Source organism: Pleurodeles waltl, chromosome 11 (assembly GCF_031143425.1).
Source record: "Pleurodeles waltl isolate 20211129_DDA chromosome 11, aPleWal1.hap1.20221129, whole genome shotgun sequence".
Classification (NCBI taxonomy): domain Eukaryota; kingdom Metazoa; phylum Chordata; class Amphibia; order Caudata; family Salamandridae; genus Pleurodeles; species Pleurodeles waltl.
The window spans coordinates 716,438,317-716,455,378 of record NC_090450.1 but is presented as its reverse complement, the minus strand read 5'-3'; positions in this window follow the sequence as shown (position 1 = coordinate 716,455,378).

Here is a 17,062-nt window from a genome sequence, read left to right as displayed (position 1 = left end):
TTTTGTTGCAGGCTTTCAGGCGTCAAAATACAAAGCCCAGCTCTGAAACATTACAAATTTCAAAGGGAACTGAACACTAGTGACCTAAAGGAATCTGTTAAACCAGACCTTTAAAAACTAGTAATTGAAAGAAAACTTTGACTGGACTCCGAAAATAATCAGTTGTGTCAATTACTCGATGTGATGTCCAGTAAATGACACAACTGACTACTAGCATTTCATGTACAATCTCCAGAGGATTGAACAGTCTCTACTGTCTTGGCTATTGGAATAACCTTGAAAGGTTTAAGTACTATCTACACTTCTAGGACAAGCCGAGCAATTCTTGCCTCTTGCATCACTTCCTCACCTTTACCCTGCTACAGGTTTTGGATGCTGCAACCAACTACAAGCAGCACATTATACCATAGAAAGCATCAAATCTAGCAAATGGCTCTGGGAGAGAATTTACCATAAATGTCCTGGTTCAAATTAGGAAAGCACCTTTTCATAAATATTTCTCTGCTGTACTTTTAGCAAGATAATCTTAACAAGCATTTGCAATGAAATGGGTCTTGCGTTTGCTCGAGTTAGAGCTATTAGTATTGTAAATTCCTAACTGGACTTTTCTTGTACATAAATTGAAAATGAAAACTAAAACAGCTGACATATGCAAGTCACTTCAAAGTGCCACGGCCGTCATGAGTGTGAAGGACAGACACAAAAGAAAAAATAAGTTTGCTCGCAAACGTGCAATGATCCTTGTAACAGGTTCGGTCCCTGAGGCGGTAACAAAACTGTCCCAAGGTGGGACAAACGTAAATCATTTACCAATGTCAAAGGATTTTTGAAAGGCAAGCCCAAGAACGAGTGAAAGTGATGGGCATGAGGTGGGCGTGGTTTAAATCCCACATATATACCAACATGTTGGAAAAGCAGCGCTTGCGCGCTGCTATGCCCAACCTAAAAATTACTCTTCCAGAGGAAACTAAGTATCAGAGAATATACTGCCTTCAATATGCCAATATGTTAAGCTGTAGGTCAACAGTATGAAGTTTAAAGGAGCACCCAATCTTCTAGTTTAATAAGTTATGCATTAAATGTGTATTTGTGTCCAATGTCTTTTTGCTATTTAACTACCCCCAAATACTTTTATCACGAGTACCTTTGTGTAGGAAAGTACCATCTTGCCTGGCATGTTACCCCCATTTTTCACTGTATATATGTTGTTTTAGTCGTATGTGTCACTGGGACCCTGGTAACCCAGGGCCCCAGTGCTCATAAGTGTGCCTGTATGTGTTACCTGTGTAGTGACTAACTGTCTCACTGAGGCTCTGCTAATCAGAACCTCAGTGGTTATGCTCTCTCATTTCTTTCCAAATTGTCACTGACAGGCTAGTGACCATTTTTACCAATTTACATTGGCTTACTGGAACACCCTTATAATCCCCTAGTATATGGTACTGAGGTACCCAGGGTATTGGGGTTCCAGGAGATCCCTATGGGCTGCAGCATTTCTTTTGCCACCCATAGGGAGCTCTGACAATTCTTACACAGGCCTGCCACTGCAGCCTGAGTGAAATAACGTCCACGTTATTTCACAGCCATTTTACACTGCACTTAAGTAACTTATAAGTCACCTATATGTCTAACCTTTACCTGGTAAAGGTTAGGTGCAAAGTTACTTAGTGTGAGGGCACCCTGGCACTAGCCAAGGTGCCCCCACATTGTTCAGAGCCAATTCACTGAACTTTGTGAGTGCGGGGACACCATTACACGCGTGCACTACATATAGGTCACTACCTATATGTAGCTTCACCATGGTAACTCCGAATATGGCCATGTAACATGTCTATGATCATGGAATTGCCCCCTCTATGCCATCCTGGCATTATTGGTACAATTCCATGATCCCAGTGGTCTGTAGCACAGACCCTGGTACTGCCAGACTGCCCTTCCTGGGGTTTCTCTGCAGCTGCTGCTGCTGCCAACCCCTCAGACAGGCATCTGCCCTCCTGGGGTCCAGCCAGGCCTGGCCCAGGATGGCAGAACAAAGAACTTCCTCTGAGAGAGGGTGTGACACCCTCTCCCTTTGGAAAATGGTGTGAAGGCAGGGGAGGAGTAGCCTCCCCCAGCCTCTGGAAATGCTTTGTTGGGCACAGAGGTGCCCAATTCTGCATAAGCCAGTCTACACCGGTTCAGGGACCCCTTAGCCCCTGCTCTGGCGCGAAACTGGACAAAGGAAAGGGGAGTGACCACTCCCCTGACCTGCAACTCCCCTGGGAGGTGTCCAGAGCTCCTCCAGTGTGCTCCAGACCTCTGCCATCTTGGAAACAGAGGTGCTGCTGGCACACTGGACTGCTCTGAGTGGCCAGTGCCACCAGGTGACGTCAGAGACTCCTTGTGATAGGCTCCTTCAGGTGTTAGTAGCCTTTCCTCTCTCCTAGGTAGCCAAACCCTCTTTTCTGGCTATTTAGGGTCTCTGTCTCTGGGGAAACTTTAGATAACGAATGCATGAGCTCAGCCGAGTTCCTCTGCATCTCCCTCTTCACCTTCTGATAAGGAATCGACCGCTGACCGCGCTGGAAGCCTGCAAACCTGCAACATAGTAGCAAAGACGACTACTGCAACTCTGTAACGCTGATCCTGCCGCCTTCTCGACTGTGGGGGTAGTCTGCCTCCTCTCTGCACCAGAAGATCCGAAGAAATCTCCCGTGGGTCGACGGAATCTTCCCCCTGCAACCGCAGGCACCAAAAAGCTGCATCTCCGGTCCCTTGGGTCTCCTCTCAGCACGACGAGCGAGGTCCCTCGAATCCAGCGACACCGTCCAAGTGACCCCCACAGTCCAGTGACTCTTCAGCCCAAGTTTGGTGGAGGTAAGTCCTTGCCTCACCTCGCTGGGCTGCATTGCTGGGAACCGCGACTTTGCAAGCTTCTCCGGCCCCTGTGCACTTCCGGCGGAAATCCTGTGTGCACAGCCAAGCCTGGGTCCACGGCACTCTAACCTGCATTGCACGACTTTCTAAGTTGGTCTCCGGCGACGTGGGACTCCTTTGTGCAACTTCGGCGAGCACCGTTTCACGCATCCTCGTAGTGCCTGTTTCTGGCACTTCTCCGGGTGCTACCTGCTTCAGTGAGGGCTCTTTGTCTTGCTCGACGTCCCCTCTCTCTGCAGGTCCAATTTGCGACCTCCTGGTCCCTCCTGGGCCCCAGCAGCGTCCAAAAACGCCAAACGCACGATTTGCGTGTAGCAAGGCTTGTTGGCGTCCATCCGGCGGGAAAACACTTCTGCACGACTCTCCAAGGCGTGGGGGATCCATCCTCCAAAGGGGAAGTCTCTAGCCCTTGTCGTTCCTGCAGTATTCACAGTTCTTCAGCCTAGTAAGAGCTTCTTTGCACCAACCGCTGGCATTTCTTGGGCACCTGCCCATCTCCGAGCTGCTTGTGACTTTTGGACTTGGTCCCCTTGTTCCACAGGTACCTTCAGACAGGAATCCATCGTTGTTGCATTGCTGATTTGTGTTTTCCTTGCATTCTCCCTCTAACACGACTATTTTGTCCTTAGGGGAACTTTGGTGCACTTTGCACTCACTTTTCAGGGTCTTGGGGAGGGTTATTTTTCTAACTCTCACTATTTTCTAATAGTCCCAGCGACCCTCTACAAGGTCACATAGGTTTGGGGTCCATTCGTGGTTCGCATTCCACTTTTGGAGTATATGGTTTGTGTTGCCCCTATCCCTATGTTTCCCCATTGCATCTTATTGTAACTATACATTGTTTGCACTGTTTTCTAAGACTATACTGCATATTTTTGCTATTGTGTATATATATCTTGTGTATATTTCCTATCCTCTCACTGAGGGTACACTCTAAGATACTTTGGCATATTGTCATAAAAATAAAGTACCTTTATTTTTAGTATAACTGTGTATTGTGTTTTCTTATGATATTGTGCATATGACACTAGGTGGTACTGTAGTAGCTTCACACGTCTCCTAGTTCAGCCTAAGCTGCTCTGCTAAGCTACCATTATCTATCAGCCTAAGCTGCTAGACACCCTATACACTAATAAGGGATAACTGGGCCTGGTGCAAGGTGCAAGTACCCCTTGGTACTCACTACAAGCCAGTCCAGCCTCCTACATTGGTTGTGCAGTGGTGGGATAAGTGCTTTGAGACTACTTACCACTCTTGTCATTGTACTTTTCATAAGAGAAAAATATACAAAACAAGGTCAGTGTATATACACATAGCCAAAAAGTTTTGCATTTCCTCTTTTCACTCTTTTCTAAGTGCTGAAAAGTACTTCTAAACTTTCAAAAAGTTCTTAAAAGTTTAAAAAGTTTTTTCTGTCTTTCCAAAAAGTTCTGAAATTTTTTTTTTCTCTTTGTCTATCACTTTAACTCTCTCTAAAAAATGTCTGGCACAGGCCAAAAAGTTGAACTGTCCAAACTTGCATATGATCACCTTAGCTGGAAAGGAGCAAGGAGTCTCTGCATAGAGAGAGGTTTGAGTGTAGGGAAGAATCCTTCCTTAGAACTGTTAATTAATATGCTTAGAGTACAGGATAAGGCCATAAGTGCCCAATCTGTAGAAAAAGTAGCTAATGGTTCTCAATCTGATCCAGGGACTCCCCCAGGAAAAGGTTCAGGAAAGAAACTTCTCAGCCTGCCCATTACTAGACAGTCTAGCATAGTTGGTACAGAGGTTGAATCACATCATACTGATGATGTGCTCTCACATTATACTGGTAGCCAAGCTGTTAGGGTGCCCTCTGTAAGGGACAGGTCTCCTTCTGTTCATTCCCATCATACCTCTGTATCTAGAAATGTCCCTCCCACCCACCCTGATGACAGATTGTTGGAAAGGGAGCTCAATAGATTGAGAGTGGAGCAAACCAGACTGAAGCTCAAGAAGCAACAGCTGGATTTGGATAGACAGTCTTTAGAAATAGAGAGGGAAAGACAGAAGATGGGTTTAGATACCCATGGTGGCAGCAGCAGTATTCCCCATAGTCATCCTGCAAAAGAGCATGATTCCAGGAATCTGCATAAGATAGTTCCCCCTTACAAGGAGGGGGATGACATTAACAAGTGGTTTGCTGCACTTGAGAGGGCCTGTGCTGTACAGGATGTCCCTCAAAGGCAGTGGGCTGCTATCCTATGGCTATCATTTACTGGAAAAGGTAGGGATAGGCTCCTTACTGTAAAAGAAAATGATGCTAACAATTTCCAAGTTCTTAAGAATGCACTCCTGGATGGTTATGGCTTAACCACTGAACAGTACAGGATCAAGTTCAGAGATACCAAAAAGGAGTCTTCACAAGACTGGGTTGATTTCATTGACCAGGCAGTGAAGGCCTTGGAGGGGTGGTTACATGGCAGTAAAGTTACTGATTATGACAGCCTGTATAACTTAATCCTGAGAGAGCATATTCTTAATAATTGTGTGTCTGATTTGTTGCACCAGTACTTGGTGGACTCTGATCTGACCTCTCCCCAAGAATTGGGAAAGAAGGCAGACAAATGGGTCAGAACAAGAGTGAACAGAAAAGTTCATACAGGGGGTGACAAAGATGGCAACAAAAAGAAGGATGGTAAGTCTTCTGACAAGGGTGGGGACAAATCTAAAAATGAGTCTTCATCAGGCCCACAAAAACACTCTGGTGGGGGTGGTGGGCCCAAACCTTCCTCTAATCAGAACAAGGAAAGAAAACCATGGTGCTATTTATGTAAGATAAAAGGCCATTGGACAACAGATCCCAGTTGTCCAAAGAAAGGCACCACAGCTCCTACCACTACAACCCCTACTGCTACACCTAGTGTCCCTACTAATAGCAGTGGTGGTGGGAGCAAACCTACTAATAGCCAATCCAAGGGAGTAGCTGGGCTCACTTTTGGTAATTTAGTTGGGGTTGGTCTGATTAGGGAGACCACAGAGGCTACTTTAGTCTCTGAAGGGGCTATTGACTTAGCCACTTTGGTTGCTTGCCCCCATAACTTGGAGAAGTACAAGCAACTAACCCTAATAAATGGTGTTGAGGTCCAGGCCTACAGGGACACAGGTGCCAGTGTCACAATGGTGATTGAGAAACTGGTGCACCCTGAACAACACATACTTGGACACCAGTACCAAGTAACCGATGCTCACAACATAACACAAAGCCACCCCATGGCTGTTGTAAATCTCAACTGGGGGGGGGTATCTGGTCCAAAGAAAGTTGTGGTAGCTTCAGATTTACCTGTAGACTGTCTATTAGGGAACGATTTGGAGACATCAGCTTGGTCAGATGTGGAGTTGGAGGCCCATGCAGCAATGCTGGGCATCCCAGGGCATATTTTTGCTTTGACAAGGGCTCAGGCCAAAAAGCAAAAAGGACAGGGAAGCTTGGATCCTGGAACAATGGACCAAGTGCTCCCTAAAGCTAGGGCTAGTAGAAGCAAACCACTTCCTACTATCCCTCCCTCTACAGTGGATTCTACTTCTGAGGAAGAAGAATTCCCTCCCTGTGCAGAACCTACACCAGAGGAGCTGGAAGCAGACACTGCTGAGCTTTTGGGTGAAGGGGGGCCTGCCAGAGAGGAGCTGAGTGTGGCACAGCAAACCTGTCCCACATTAGAGGGTCTCAGACAGCAAGCTGTCAAACAGGCTAATGGGGATGTCAGTGACTCACACAGAGTTTACTGGGAGGACAACCTCTTGTACACTGAGCAAAGGGATCCTAAACCTGGAGCTGCCAGGAGATTAGTGATTCCTCAGGAGTACAGAAAGTTCCTCCTAACACTGGCACATGACATTCCCTTAGCTGGGCACCTGGGTCAAATGAAAACTTGGGACAGATTGGTACCACTGTTTCATTGGCCTAGGATGTCTGAGGACACAAAAGATTTTTGTAAGTCCTGTGAAACCTGTCAAGCCAGTGGCAAGACAGGTGGCACTCCAAAGGCACCCCTTATCCCACTGCCTGTGGTTGGGGTTCCCTTTGAAAGGGTAGGGGTTGACATAGTTGGCCCCCTTGACCCTCCTACTGCTTCAGGCAATAGGTTTATCTTGGTGGTAGTGGACCATGCCACAAGATATCCTGAAGCTATTCCTTTAAGGACCACTACAGCTCCTGCAGTGGCAAAGGCCCTCCTGGGAATATTTTCCAGGGTGGGCTTCCCAAAGGAAGTAGTATCAGACAGAGGAAGCAATTTCATGTCTGCATACTTAAAGGCCATGTGGAAGGAGTGTGGTGTAACTTACAAGTTCACAACACCCTATCATCCACAAACAAATGGACTGGTGGAGAGATTTAATAAAACTCTCAAAGGCATGATTATGGGACTCCCTGAAAAACTCCGCAGGAGATGGGATATCCTTCTACCATGCCTCCTTTTTGCCTACAGGGAGGTACCCCAGAAAGGAGTGGGCTTCAGCCCCTTTGAACTTCTTTTTGGACACCCTGTTAGGGGTCCACTCACACTTGTAAAGGAGGGTTGGGAACAACCTTTAAAAGCTCCTAAGCAGGATATTGTGGACTATGTACTTGGCCTCAGATCAAGGATGGCTGAGTACATGAAAAAGGCCAGTAAAAACCTTCAGGCCAGCCAAGAGCTCCAGAAGCAATGGCATGATCAGAAGGCTGTTTTGGTTCAGTACCAACCAGGGCAGAAAGTGTGGGTCTTGGAGCCTGTGGCCCCAAGAGCACTCCAAGATAAATGGAGTGGTCCACACACAATTGTTGAAAAGAAGGGTGAAGTCACCTACTTGGTTGACTTAGGCACTGCCAGGAGTCCCCTTAGGGTGCTCCATGTCAACCGCCTGAAACCCTACTATGACAGGGCTGATCTCACCCTGCTCATGGCAACAGATGAGGGACAGGAAGAAGACAGTGATCCTCTACCTGATCTCTTCTCTTCCACAGAACAAGATGCTCTTGTGGAAGGGGTAGTTTTGGCTGATTGTCTTACTGCTGAGCAGAAAGATAATTGCATAAATCTCCTAGGACAATTTTCAGAACTCTTCTCCATTGTGCCAGGCACCACTTCTTGGTGTGAGCACACTATAGATACTGGAGACAGTTTACCTGTCAAAAGTAAGATCTATAGGCAGCCTGACCATGTCAGGGACTGCATAAAGCAAGAAGTTCAGAAGATGTTGGAACTAGGAGTGGTTGAGCACTCTGACAGTCCATGGGCTTCTCCTGTGGTACTGGTACCAAAACCCAATTCTAAAGATGGAAAGAAGGAAATGAGGTTTTGTGTAGACTATAGAGGTCTCAACTTGGTAACCAAAACAGATGCTCACCCTATACCCAGGGCAGATGAGCTAATAGATACACTGGCATCTGCCAAGTATCTAAGCACTTTTGATTTGACTGCAGGGTATTGGCAGATCAAAATGTCAGAAGATGCTAAACCTAAGACTGCATTTTCTACCATTGGAGGACATTACCAGTTTACTGTAATGCCTTTTGGTTTGAAAAATGCACCTGCCACTTTTCAGAGGTTGGTGAACACAGTCCTGCAAGGGCTGGAAGCTTTCAGTGCAGCATATTTGGATGATATAGCTGTCTTTAGCTCCAGCTGGGATGATCACCTGGTCCACCTTTGGAAAGTTTTGGAGGCCCTGCAAAAGGCAGGCCTCACTATCAAGGCTTCAAAGTGCCAGATAGGGCAGGGTAAAGTGGTTTATCTGGGACACCTTGTTGGTGGGGAACAGATTGCACCACTTCAGGGGAAAATCCAAACTATTATTGATTGGATTCCCCCTACCACTCAGACTCAGGTGAGAGCCTTCCTAGGCCTCACTGGGTATTACAGGAGGTTCATTAAGAACTATGGCTCCATTGCAGCCCCTCTTAATGACCTCACATCCAAGAAAATGCCTAAAAAGGTATTATGGACAGCAAACTGTCAGAAAGCTTTTGAGGAGCTGAAGCAGGCCATGTGCTCTGCACCTGTCCTGAAAAGCCCTTGTTACTCTAAAAAATTCTATGTCCAAACTGATGCATCTGAATTAGGAGTAGGGGCAGTCCTATCACAACTTAATTCTGAGGGCCAGGATCAACCTGTTGCTTTTATTAGTAGAAGGTTGACCCCTAGAGAAAAGCGTTGGTCTGCCATTGAGAGGGAGGCCTTTGCTGTGGTCTGGGCTCTGAAGAAGTTGAGGCCATACCTGTTTGGCACTCACTTCATTGTTCAGACAGACCACAAACCTCTACTTTGGCTAAAACAAATGAAAGGTGAAAATCCTAAATTGTTGAGGTGGTCCATATCCCTACAGGGAATGGACTATACAGTGGAACATAGACCTGGGAGTAGCCACTCCAATGCAGATGGACTCTCCAGATATTTCCACTTAGACAATGAAGACTCATCAGGTAATGGCTAGTCTTATTGTCCTTCGTTTGGGGGGGGGTTGTGTAGGAAAGTACCATCTTGCCTGGCATGTTACCCCCATTTTTCACTGTATATATGTTGTTTTAGTCGTATGTGTCACTGGGACCCTGGTAACCCAGGGCCCCAGTGCTCATAAGTGTGCCTGTATGTGTTACCTGTGTAGTGACTAACTGTCTCACTGAGGCTCTGCTAATCAGAACCTCAGTGGTTATGCTCTCTCATTTCTTTCCAAATTGTCACTGACAGGCTAGTGACCATTTTTACCAATTTACATTGGCTTACTGGAACACCCTTATAATCCCCTAGTATATGGTACTGAGGTACCCAGGGTATTGGGGTTCCAGGAGATCCCTATGGGCTGCAGCATTTCTTTTGCCACCCATAGGGAGCTCTGACAATTCTTACACAGGCCTGCCACTGCAGCCTGAGTGAAATAACGTCCACGTTATTTCACAGCCATTTTACACTGCACTTAAGTAACTTATAAGTCACCTATATGTCTAACCTTTACCTGGTAAAGGTTAGGTGCAAAGTTACTTAGTGTGAGGGCACCCTGGCACTAGCCAAGGTGCCCCCACATTGTTCAGAGCCAATTCACTGAACTTTGTGAGTGCGGGGACACCATTACACGCGTGCACTACATATAGGTCACTACCTATATGTAGCTTCACCATGGTAACTCCGAATATGGCCATGTAACATGTCTATGATCATGGAATTGCCCCCTCTATGCCATCCTGGCATTATTGGTACAATTCCATGATCCCAGTGGTCTGTAGCACAGACCCTGGTACTGCCAGACTGCCCTTCCTGGGGTTTCTCTGCAGCTGCTGCTGCTGCCAACCCCTCAGACAGGCATCTGCCCTCCTGGGGTCCAGCCAGGCCTGGCCCAGGATGGCAGAACAAAGAACTTCCTCTGAGAGAGGGTGTGACACCCTCTCCCTTTGGAAAATGGTGTGAAGGCAGGGGAGGAGTAGCCTCCCCCAGCCTCTGGAAATGCTTTGTTGGGCACAGAGGTGCCCAATTCTGCATAAGCCAGTCTACACCGGTTCAGGGACCCCTTAGCCCCTGCTCTGGCGCGAAACTGGACAAAGGAAAGGGGAGTGACCACTCCCCTGACCTGCAACTCCCCTGGGAGGTGTCCAGAGCTCCTCCAGTGTGCTCCAGACCTCTGCCATCTTGGAAACAGAGGTGCTGCTGGCACACTGGACTGCTCTGAGTGGCCAGTGCCACCAGGTGACGTCAGAGACTCCTTGTGATAGGCTCCTTCAGGTGTTAGTAGCCTTTCCTCTCTCCTAGGTAGCCAAACCCTCTTTTCTGGCTATTTAGGGTCTCTGTCTCTGGGGAAACTTTAGATAACGAATGCATGAGCTCAGCCGAGTTCCTCTGCATCTCCCTCTTCACCTTCTGATAAGGAATCGACCGCTGACCGCGCTGGAAGCCTGCAAACCTGCAACATAGTAGCAAAGACGACTACTGCAACTCTGTAACGCTGATCCTGCCGCCTTCTCGACTGTTTTCCTGCTTGTGCATGCTGTGGGGGTAGTCTGCCTCCTCTCTGCACCAGAAGATCCGAAGAAATCTCCCGTGGGTCGACGGAATCTTCCCCCTGCAACCGCAGGCACCAAAAAGCTGCATCTCCGGTCCCTTGGGTCTCCTCTCAGCACGACGAGCGAGGTCCCTCGAATCCAGCGACACCGTCCAAGTGACCCCCACAGTCCAGTGACTCTTCAGCCCAAGTTTGGTGGAGGTAAGTCCTTGCCTCACCTCGCTGGGCTGCATTGCTGGGAACCGCGACTTTGCAAGCTTCTCCGGCCCCTGTGCACTTCCGGCGGAAATCCTGTGTGCACAGCCAAGCCTGGGTCCACGGCACTCTAACCTGCATTGCACGACTTTCTAAGTTGGTCTCCGGCGACGTGGGACTCCTTTGTGCAACTTCGGCGAGCACCGTTTCACGCATCCTCGTAGTGCCTGTTTCTGGCACTTCTCCGGGTGCTACCTGCTTCAGTGAGGGCTCTTTGTCTTGCTCGACGTCCCCTCTCTCTGCAGGTCCAATTTGCGACCTCCTGGTCCCTCCTGGGCCCCAGCAGCGTCCAAAAACGCCAAACGCACGATTTGCGTGTAGCAAGGCTTGTTGGCGTCCATCCGGCGGGAAAACACTTCTGCACGACTCTCCAAGGCGTGGGGGATCCATCCTCCAAAGGGGAAGTCTCTAGCCCTTGTCGTTCCTGCAGTATTCACAGTTCTTCAGCCTAGTAAGAGCTTCTTTGCACCAACCGCTGGCATTTCTTGGGCACCTGCCCATCTCCGAGCTGCTTGTGACTTTTGGACTTGGTCCCCTTGTTCCACAGGTACCTTCAGACAGGAATCCATCGTTGTTGCATTGCTGATTTGTGTTTTCCTTGCATTCTCCCTCTAACACGACTATTTTGTCCTTAGGGGAACTTTGGTGCACTTTGCACTCACTTTTCAGGGTCTTGGGGAGGGTTATTTTTCTAACTCTCACTATTTTCTAATAGTCCCAGCGACCCTCTACAAGGTCACATAGGTTTGGGGTCCATTCGTGGTTCGCATTCCACTTTTGGAGTATATGGTTTGTGTTGCCCCTATCCCTATGTTTCCCCATTGCATCTTATTGTAACTATACATTGTTTGCACTGTTTTCTAAGACTATACTGCATATTTTTGCTATTGTGTATATATATCTTGTGTATATTTCCTATCCTCTCACTGAGGGTACACTCTAAGATACTTTGGCATATTGTCATAAAAATAAAGTACCTTTATTTTTAGTATAACTGTGTATTGTGTTTTCTTATGATATTGTGCATATGACACTAGGTGGTACTGTAGTAGCTTCACACGTCTCCTAGTTCAGCCTAAGCTGCTCTGCTAAGCTACCATTATCTATCAGCCTAAGCTGCTAGACACCCTATACACTAATAAGGGATAACTGGGCCTGGTGCAAGGTGCAAGTACCCCTTGGTACTCACTACAAGCCAGTCCAGCCTCCTACACTTAACCTTCAAAGTGTTTAAGGAGTATGTTACTTACCCTCTAAGCATCTGTTTGTGGCATGTGGTGCTGCAGATTCACATGCTTTACATACTCCTGCCATCTAGTGTTGTGTCCGGATGTGTGCAAATTGTTTTTCTTCAAAGGAGTCTTTCGAGTGACTTCTCTTGGTGATAATACGCATGGGAATTGACTTCACTGTCAGATTGTTTTCCCACAGGGGGGTGAGAATGGAATGTGAGTATCAGTAAAGAGATATTCATACATATGAAACTGTAAAAAGGAACTGCAATGGGCAGAGGTGTCCAGGGAGGAGGATGGGTGTATGTGATCCTACTGCACTACACGCCACAAACAGATGCTTACAGGGTAACATTTTCCGTTCAAGGCATGTTGGGCTATAAGTACACATGCTTTGCATAGACTGTATAATGCAGGTGGTGGCTAACCTATCAGTTTTGCAGTTGTTTGGAAAAGTGTATGTAGCACCGCCTGTCCTACGTTAGCTTGATGGTGTGCTAAAACATCCACACAATAGTGTGTAGTGGAAGTGTTTGGTGTAGATCATGTAGCAGCCTAACAAATTTCAGCTATTGGAACTTTACTTCAGAAAATCCATAGAAGCCCCTGTTTTATGAGTAGAGTGTGCTTTAGGAGGTGTGCTAAAGTTCTATTAGCTTTAGTGTAACATGTCAGGATGCATTTAATTGTCCATCGAGAAATGTCTAATTTTGAGATTGGCTTTTCTTTGTGAGGGGGTGAAAAAGCAACAAAGTTGTTTGGTTTTGAAGAAATCTTTGGTTCTGTCAGTGTAATACATTAAAGATCTTTTTACATTTAGCATATGAAGGGCCCTTTCCACAACTGAATCTGGTTGAGGAAAGAAGACTGGTAACTCAACTGATTGGCTGAGGTGGAAAGGGAAAAACACCTTAGGAAGGAAGAGTAGACAAGGCAAGAGAGTTGCAAATGGATAAGGTAGCAAACAACGGTTTGTACAGTTGCATCAAATGGATCAATGTGTTTGTTGCTACAATAGACGAAAAACTGTTTCCATTTAGCTGCACAACATGCTCTAGGTCTACGAGCTTCTCTGAGAATGGTCATAGATTCAGGTGGGAGATTTTGCTAACCAAATTTTATGACCTCAGGAGCCAAATCGCAAGGTTGAGCTCCCTTGGATTTGGATGCCTGATTTCATCATGGTTCTAGGAAAGAAGGTCCGGGTTGAGGGGAAGCTTCTCATGGGGAACTAGAGAGAGCTCGAGTACTGAACCATGGTTGATAAGCTCAAGTGAGAGCTACTAGATGAGGGTGAGAAACATTTGTTTGATCTTCCGAGCCACAAATGGAAGAAGAGGGAGAGGTGGTAAAGTATAGGCAAATATCCTTGACCAGTCCATCTATAGAGCATTGTCCTTGGATAGTGGATGTGGGAACCTGGAACTGTCTACGGTTGCAACCAGATCTATGTGAGGAAACCCCCACTTGCAGAGGTATGTCAGGAGAACTTTGGGATGGAGTTCCCACTCGTGGACTTGTTGGTGCATCATGCTAAGATCGGAAAACGTGTTGTCTGCTCCTGGGAGGTGTTTCGCAAACAGATGTATGTTGTGACATATTGGCCAACGTCAAATAGTCTGAGATAGGCATGGTAACTGTAGAGAGTGCCCCCCCGTCCCTCATTTTTGTAGCTAGTACATGGTTGTCAAGTTGTCCGTCTGGACTAAGACAACCTTGCCTATCGGGTGAGTTAGAAATGCTTTCAATGATAGGTGAACAGCTTGAAGTTCAAGGTATTTCATATGGAGATTCTGGTGTTTGGTGTCCCAGAGACCCTGAATTGTGAGACCTTGAAGGCGAGCACCACATCCTGTGAGAGGTGTGTCTGCTGTGAGAGTGATCTGGGGAACAGGGTTGAGGAACAGCTTCCCCCCCCCCCCCACCCTTTTAACAGGTTTTCAGTGTTCCATCACTGCAGAGAGTGATAAGTGTGGTTTTCTACCAAGACTAGATCTTGTCACTGACCCTGTGACTGAGGCCACAGGCACGACAGACATTCCTGCAGCGGATGCATGTGAAGTCAAGCATGTGGTACTATGAAAATGCAAGATGCCATAATGCCTAAGAGCTGCTTGACTGTAATTTGTTGATTGGGCTGAGACTGTAGTAGCAGTGTCAGGATGTTTTTGATCCTGGCTGCGTTTCGGTAGACTAAGCCCACCTGTGTGTTGAGACTAGTTCATAGATACGAATGAATCTATAAAGGTTGAAGGTGTGATTTTTGTATTTTGATGGTAAATCCTAGTTGATGGAGCAGATCTAAGGTAATCTGAGTGTGTCGGTGACACAGAGAAAGTGTACTGGCTTTGATGAGCCAGTCGTCCAGATACAGGAAGACATTAATGTTCTGTCTGCATAGATGTCTGCGTACCACTGCTAGACACTTGGTGAACCCACGGGCGAGGTAGTGACTCTGAATGGGAGCACCTTGAACTGGTAGTGTTTGCCAGATATAATGAACCTGAGGTATTTGCAGTGTGCTGGCTGGATCGGGATGTTAAAGTAGATGTCATTTAAGTGTAGTGCTGACATGAAGGCGGCCTGTTGGAGAAGTGGGATCACATCCTGGAGGGTGACCATGTAAAAGTGCTCTGATAGGACGCAGTGTGATTTAAGGGCCTGAAGTCTAAGATGGGCCATAGTGATCCGTCTTTTTTGGGGATTAGGAAGTATAGGGCGTAGACTCCTGATCGTTGATATTAAAGAGGGATGGGCTCTAAGGTTCCTTTGAGCAATAGAGCCTGTACCTACTGTTTGAGTAGGTTTCGATGTTCTACAGAGAGTTTGTGAGGTGGGATTTCTGGAGGTGTGGTGATGATCTCCATAACCATCTTTAATAATGGAGTGCCCTCATTGATTTGGCTACCTCAGTATCCTTTTTCATTTTTTCAAACACTTGGTCCATCTAGGGACCAAACAGCTGTTCCTTATCATATGGAACGTTCAAAAGTGTTTGCTGAACCTCTGGCTTGAAGGCAGAGATCTGTAGCCAAGGATGTCTGCGCAGCAATACATTTGTATTGATGCCTCTGGTAGATGTGTCTGCTGAATCTAGGGCACACCTGATTGAATTGTTAAAAATAAGTTTGCCCTCTTGTACTATTTCATGTCCCCTTTTTTTCTACTCCTCAGGGAGATCTTAGAGGAGTTTCTCCATTTCGTCAAAGTTGGCCCTGTAGTATCTTACCAATAAACCCTGTGTGTTGGCAATTCACCAGTGATTGGAGCTTGTGCTGCCACTCTTTTCCCCGAAGCATCAATGAGCTTAGACTCCTCATCGGGTGGTGGAGTGTCAGCTGTGGTCTATGAATTAGCCCTCTTCTGGGCATTAGACACAACCAGTGAATCTGGGGGAAGCTGGGTTCTGATGTAAACAGGGTCTGAGGGTGCTGTGCTGTACTTTACTTTTTGTTTACCGTGGGTGTAATGATACGTGCTCGCACTGGGTCCTTAAGATCTCATCTGTGTGTCACAGCATTCCCTTTAGCTTAGGGAGATACTGAAAAGCCCTATGGGTGCTGGATAGTGCCTCAAAGGGGAAATACTCTTCGATAGGGTACGTATGTAGAGGGACCTGGTGGTATGCTGCCACCCTACTGATGAGTTCCTGATAGGATGTTGCATCATCAGGGGGTGATGGCTTAGCTCGGAAGAGATCTGGGTCAGTATCTCCCGGGGTATCAATATCATAACTGTGCCAGGGATCTGTGGGCTGTGGTGCATCATATGAAACATACGCACTCCCCATGATCACCTGTGGATGACTGTGGGGATCCCTGTGGTGTAGTGTCCCTGGTGTTACCGTGTGGAGGAGGTGGTGGAATGGGGGCTGGATGGGGTGGTGGTGAAGCAGATAGAGGAGGTCACAAGTAACTGGTTGCTGTGTCCTTTCTTTTGGGAGGCACCGGCAAGCCTATAGCTTCTTCAAAGGAGAGTTAGTGCTTCGATCACATTGGCACCGACTGCACAGGTTTGGCTAAGATATAGCCAGGCAGAGGTTGTATATGAAGTTTATTTTGTTTGGGAATCGAGCTGCTCCTGCATGGTTTGAAGGAATGGTTGTGGAGCTGTTTTCGGTGCTGTGTCGAGGGTTTTGGTGCAGAAAGAGATTTAGGTTTCGGTGCCGAAGTGCTTGGAGCCAAGGTGTTCGATGCCAAGTTGCTCAGAGCTGAAGAGGCAGATGGATGGCTTGGTGCCGAGGCTGGTTGACTCAGCACGGAAGAGGATGGTTTCAGCTTCACTTTCGGTGCCAAGTCTGATGGCAGGGTGTCCGCAGCAGATGGTCAGTGACTACCATGTCCTGTTGGCAGTGGTGGCCGGGGAGCCATATATTTGGTCAGAACAGAGTGTTTCTTGGGCAGCTGGATGAGGGTGTGAATAATGATAAGCTGACCTGGAGAAAAGTCCTGCATCTCGAGATCGATCTCGGGGTCTGAGTTAGAGCCTTGGATGAAAAAGGTCTCTTCTTCAGCCACAGAGGCCTCATGGAGTTCTTCCTCCTCCTCCTCAACATCCTGTTGTCCGGAGATGTAAGGTGTCTCCACTATGTCCGTGCTCTGCATCTCCCTGCGATGTGCCCTTCAGTCCTGTATGGCTTTCTCCGAGCGGAAGGATCAACAGGC